Here is a 6,064-nt window from a genome sequence, read left to right on the forward strand (position 1 = left end):
CCAATAGCCAAATCATAACAAACATCTACTCACTAAAAAAACCAGTACAAGCAGCTTGTCAAACTAACCAATAGCCAAACATTAAATAAGGCCATAATAAAATACGAATAGGGTTTTACTCCGTAAATCTTTATGAAATGCAGAGCACCTATTTTGTACAAAGTAATGGTTGTAGGCTTGTAGCTTATAATTTTGATCATAACTCGGCTATCAAATGGACAGTTTAGGGGACTTCAATTGAAAACAGATAAACATCCTTCTTTATATACGTAGTAGAATCTTTTTTGCATGGAAAATCAATAATTGATCTTACAAGTTAAAAACACGTACAAAGAAATTAAGGAAAGTAAAGATAATACAAAACAAACTCCTTTTTCCTCATATAACACTAGTAACTAATTTAATTAGTTACCAATTAAGGGAGGAGATACATACATTTTCAAAAGCATAAACAAAATCAATTACATAAAACTATTACCAAGTTTCATTTACCAAAATATCATTATACTTAAACTTTGTATAGTTTTGGTAGAAGCTAAGGTATAATAGTTAAATTATTGATTATGTTACAACAAATTGTATCAATTAACAAGGCTCAATGCGGGCACAAGAAGGGTTCCAACTCCGCTAAGGATGCTGCCCAACTGAAGCAAAGGGATGCCCTCGAGGCTGCCTGTACTAACCGCGGCATAAATGGGACAACCGAGGATGGGAAGGTTAACAAAGACCCTCAACCTAGAGATATCAAGTACACTATTTAAGATGTTACCAACGTTAAGAATTTCGATCCTAAATGAGCCATCCGAGGCAGTTTTGACTGAAGCAAGTATGTTGCCATTGAGCCTAACTCCTACCCTAATGTTGGACAAGGGTGCGCAGGTTCTACAAGCAGTTGTCACGGTGGGTGAGCACCGACATGTTCCGACTATGGCTAGCACGTTCACGGTTAGGCCGTTGATTATTAGGGCATTGGTTTCGGGTAAGGTGGTGGACATGAGTAGTAGGGTTAGTGCAAGAGAAACAAAGGTTGATTTTGTTGTGTTTGTCATTGTATGTAGCAAGGATGTATTTATTGTTGTATGGTTGAGTTTTTTGTATTTAGTTGAAGTGTGAGGAAAATGGTAGTAGTTAAGAGAGCTATTTATAGGAATATATATGCAATTTGTATAATAATTTTATGCATAATAATGTTTGAAAATTAAAAATAGAAAATAATAATCATCTTGCTAAAGAGTATACGGGATGTTAGATAACCCTTTAAAATAGTTTTTTAAAATGATATTAATTTGGGAATGCATGGTAAAATCACACGTCGACCAGTGTAATTAATGTTTATTTCAAGTTAATACTTTTACTTTATATTATCTCATCCAATGCCTCCGGGATGTTTCGTTAGTTAGCTTTACCAAATAATAATAATGTTTTAATATTAAACATTATGATTAATGAGGGAAAAGGGGAATTGAGGGATGGCTATATTTTGTGTTCTTCCCTTTATTAATTAGAGTGTAAGTGTGCAATTTGATAAGGTTGCAAATCTTGCAATCCATATCGAGAGTTTGTTATGAATGTGCGTAAATAATTGTTTATATTGTGACGTTGTGAATTGTGATCACGTACATTTTTTTTTTTTTTATAATTATTATTACATTTTGTATTCCCAAAGTCCTATACCTTTGAGAATTTGTTATGTTAGACTTTGTTAGTAGGGCTAGTGCAATAATAGAGCGTATGCATGGAAGACACCGGATCAGAACAACTGAACACGTAGAAGATATCCATATCTTAGCTTTATTCCCCAATTTCTTGATCCAGACTAAGTTAATTGCTCATCATTTTGTTTAAAGAAAATTAAATTAAACCCCATGCAACTCATGTATGGTGTATACGTAGTAGAAGATCACCGAATCAATTTCAAAAGTTGCACAACACGTACATAGTACACTTGCACAATTTTAAGGGAAGAACACAAAAACACCCATCCCTTAAATCCTCATTTTCCGGATTTATCATTCAACTATTATTATATTATTATTATCATACTCGTACTATTCAAACTTTATACGGAGTACAAAGTATATGCATATGCATGCATATTGCAATCACATATTTATCCTATAAATAGTTTCCTTCATTTCTATCATTCTTCTCACACTAACTCCAAATACAAACTCTAAATTCCTACAACTAACATTACAATGGCAAACACAACAAAATCAGCCTTTGTTTCTCTTGCACTAGCCCTACTAATCATGTCCACCACCTTACCCGAAACCAATGCCGCCCTAGTAATCAACGGCCTAACCGTGAACGTGCTTGCTATAGTAGGAACTTGCCGTTGCTCACCCACCGTGACCTCAACCTGCCCCATATGCGCGCCCTTGTCCAACATCAAGATCGCGGTTAAACTCAATGGCAATGTAATTGGTTCAGCCAATACTAGCACTGATGGCTCCTTTAAGATCACTATTAATGTGGGAAACATCATAAATAACCTAGTTGATGTCTCTAATCTTAGGGTCTTCATTGAGCTTCCTATCGCCGGTTGTCCCATTTGGGCTGCCGTGTCTACCGGCCACCTCCAAGGCATCCCTCTCTTGCAGGTTGGCAGCATCCTTAATGGAGTTGCTACCCTTCTTGTGCCCGCTTTGAGTCTTGTTAATTAATCTAATTTGATATAACATATTAATCAAATTATCTATATTGTACCTAAAGCTTCTACCAAAATTAATAATAATAATAATGTAAAATTTTTGGTGGATTAAACTTGGTACATGTTTCAAGTACTTGGAATATAATTTCTTCTTGCTTTCAATAAATTATGTATCTCTTCAATTTCTTAATAAGATAGTAACTAAATTAACTAGTTAATTAGTTACTAATTAATTAATGTATAAGGAAGAGGGAGTTTGCTTTGTAATACTATTATACTTTTCTAATTTTTGTACATGTTTTCTTATCCCTAAGATTAATTAAGGTTTTCTATGCAACCAAGATTCTATCTATCCCTTATTTTTCTATTTTTTAATTAAAAAAAACCTACACAATAATTTTCAATTCGAATCTAGTATGTATGGATTCAGCTAAATCCACTAAACCCATAATGAATCTATAAATACAACCCCTATCCACATATATGTGTCAAGCATACACCTGTCACACGTGTCACGTACAATCACATCGGTTAAGTGGTGTGCCTGCAATTTGTACCAATAGAAAATTTGCAAATAAGGGTCTTTTGATTTGTTAAATATCAATATGATTGAGCTACATGTAGAGAATATTATTACTAAAGGCCTACAAGGTAATTAATCAGTTGGAGATAAAAGGAGTAGATCGATATATAGTTGACAGTAGAGCTAGCTGTCAATTCGGGTAAATAGGTCGGGTAAGAGTGGGTCGGGTCAATTCAGATTAATTCCATAATCTACTTGGGTCGGGTTTGGGTTGGATCATGCTTGAGTCGGGTCATGTGGGGTCATACTTCTTTTGGGGTTGGGTCGAGTTTAAGTCGGGTTAATAACAGGTCTGGTTACATTCAGGTGTGATTGTGTGAACAATAGGTCGGGTGTAATTCGGGTTTTCACGCGTTAAAACGGGTTAGGGTAATTCTTGGGTTCGAGTCGGGTTCGGTTCAAGTCAATAATTTGCAGGTTAGAATAAGGTCGGGTCATTCTCGGGTTTGAGTCGGGCTCGGTTCAAGTCAATAATTTGAGGATTATAATCAGGTCGTCATTTTCAAGTCGGGTCATTCTCGGGTTCATGTCGGGTTTGGTTCAAGTCAATAATTTGCGGGTTATAATCAGGTTGGGTCATTTACAAGTCGGGTCATACTCAGATTCAAGTCGGGTTATGTTCAAGTCAATAATTTGCAGGTTAATTACAATTAGGCCGGGTCATTTCCAAGTCAGGTCATATTCGGGTTCAACTAACTATAAATAGAAAATTATCATTTTTATCAAGCTAATTATTTCCTTTGACTATAATATATATGGCAATATACTAGGGAACTATAGTCTATAATTTAGGAAAATAATTATTTCCTTTGACCATACAGCAAATATATATTATATTTAACTCTTAAATTTGAGGATGATGCTCCTTTCTTTTGCTGGCCTGGACAGACTTGGTCTCCCAAGACAAAATGCTTTGATCAACAATAATAAGGTGGTCTAAATTGCATTTACGGTGATTTGAAATCGGATCAGGTACAATTTAGGTTGAATTTAGGTCGGGTTAATAACAGGTCATGTTGATTTCGAGTCAGGTTAGTATCGGGTTGAATTTTTGGGTTGGGTAAGTAATAGATATGGTATAATTCGGGCCGGGTCAATAACAAGTCGGGTTGAATTTGGGTGTAATACCCCGTATTTTCATACGTATTTTCTAATTAATTAATTAAGAATTATTTTATAAAAAGGGTATTTTAGTAAATTCATTATTTGGAGCCAAAATAATATTTGAATTTTGGCACCAAATATAAGTATTTAATCTTTGAATAATTAATTATTTTCGGATTTCTAAATTAATAATATAAGTTTAAGTATCTTTTTTAAGGTCGGTCCATATTTTATTATACTAATTATTTCAAGAGAAATATCTAATATACATTATGTATTTAACTAATTTTATATTATCTAAAATATTTATTTATTCAATTATTTTATTATTATTTTCGTTTTTATATTAAAAAAAATGGTGAAACGTGATTTGATCATGTTTTGAAGAGTGATTGTTATCACTTTAGTTTGTTAATTATTATATTTAAATTAACCTCTAATTCTCTTATTCATTATCTCATTTTGTTCCTACCTTTCTTCTCCCAACCATATGTATATCTATTTAAATTTTCTTATCTTTTAACCCAACTATTAATCTAGACTTAATTTGATTCAAGTACCTTAACAACCCCAAAAACTTATCACATTTTCTAGTAATCATATCACACCTTAATATCTATCCTTTCTACACCCTCAACACTATAAATAGACCCTTAATTCTTCCCACTTATTCACACCAATTCTCTACTTTTCTTCTCCTCTTTTTACACAAATCATCTCGTTCATCTTTGAAGTCAATTTTCGGGCACTTTTGATCAGTTTTGGGGTATTGGCGTTTCACAGAAAATTGTTCCTCTCGAAAAATCCCTGAGGTTAGGCTCAAGAATTACCCAATTCGGAGTTATATTGATGGAGTTATGGCCTTTGCAAGTTCTGTCTATTCTTTCCAACGCAAATCCAATTCTTCTCTTTTCCTTTATTTCTTATCTTTTCTTATTCTCTTCTCTTATTCAATTATTATTATTATGGGGGATTTATAAATAATTATTATGAGTAGTTTTAATTATATAAAATCAGATTTTTAATAATGTTTATGTTGAAAGGTTCATGTACATATAGTTGGGAAGTTTTAATTTAATTATTTGTGATTATTTGTTAACCTCTTATATTGATTAAGGTTATATTTATTTGTAGGGATTGTTCAATCAAGGTTCTTGAGGTTCTTTTTGTGTGGTTTTTCTAGCAAGGATCAAGGTACGTTTAGGTGGTTAGATACCTTTGAAAGTAATTGGTTTGAGTAACATGTTTTACATGATTTGATTGGTGATTGATTAAATTGATTTTGAAATAAATTATGTTTGAAGGTATTTATTTTAATAAAAGTATTTGAATGATTGATTTTTAAATCATGTTTTAAATGGTTTGGATTACTTATCGTGTTTAAATAATATCGGGAACTATTGGATATTAAAAGGATTTATTGAACCATTGAATTATTATTATTAATGCTTTATAAGCATGTTCGTAATCCCACTATGCGGATTTGGTTTTATTGATAAGGCCTTGGACTTTGTATGACCGGGTCTTTCCTCAACAATAGCCTTGTTATATAAGGAGACTAGCTTGGGGGGTGTGCACACTTGGGTGAGGAATTGGATTAAAAGGAATTGGCTCTTAATAAAGGAATTGGTTTTATTAACTATTATTTTGAATATTGAATGATTGGAATCGGTTTTGGAATAATGAGTTTTGAATTTATTGGATTAATTATTGGAATTGGTTTT

The sequence above is a fragment of the Chenopodium album genome, chromosome 5 (assembly GCF_948465745.1).
Source record: "Chenopodium album chromosome 5, dcCheAlbu1.1, whole genome shotgun sequence".
In the NCBI taxonomy this organism is placed as follows: domain Eukaryota; kingdom Viridiplantae; phylum Streptophyta; class Magnoliopsida; order Caryophyllales; family Amaranthaceae; genus Chenopodium; species Chenopodium album.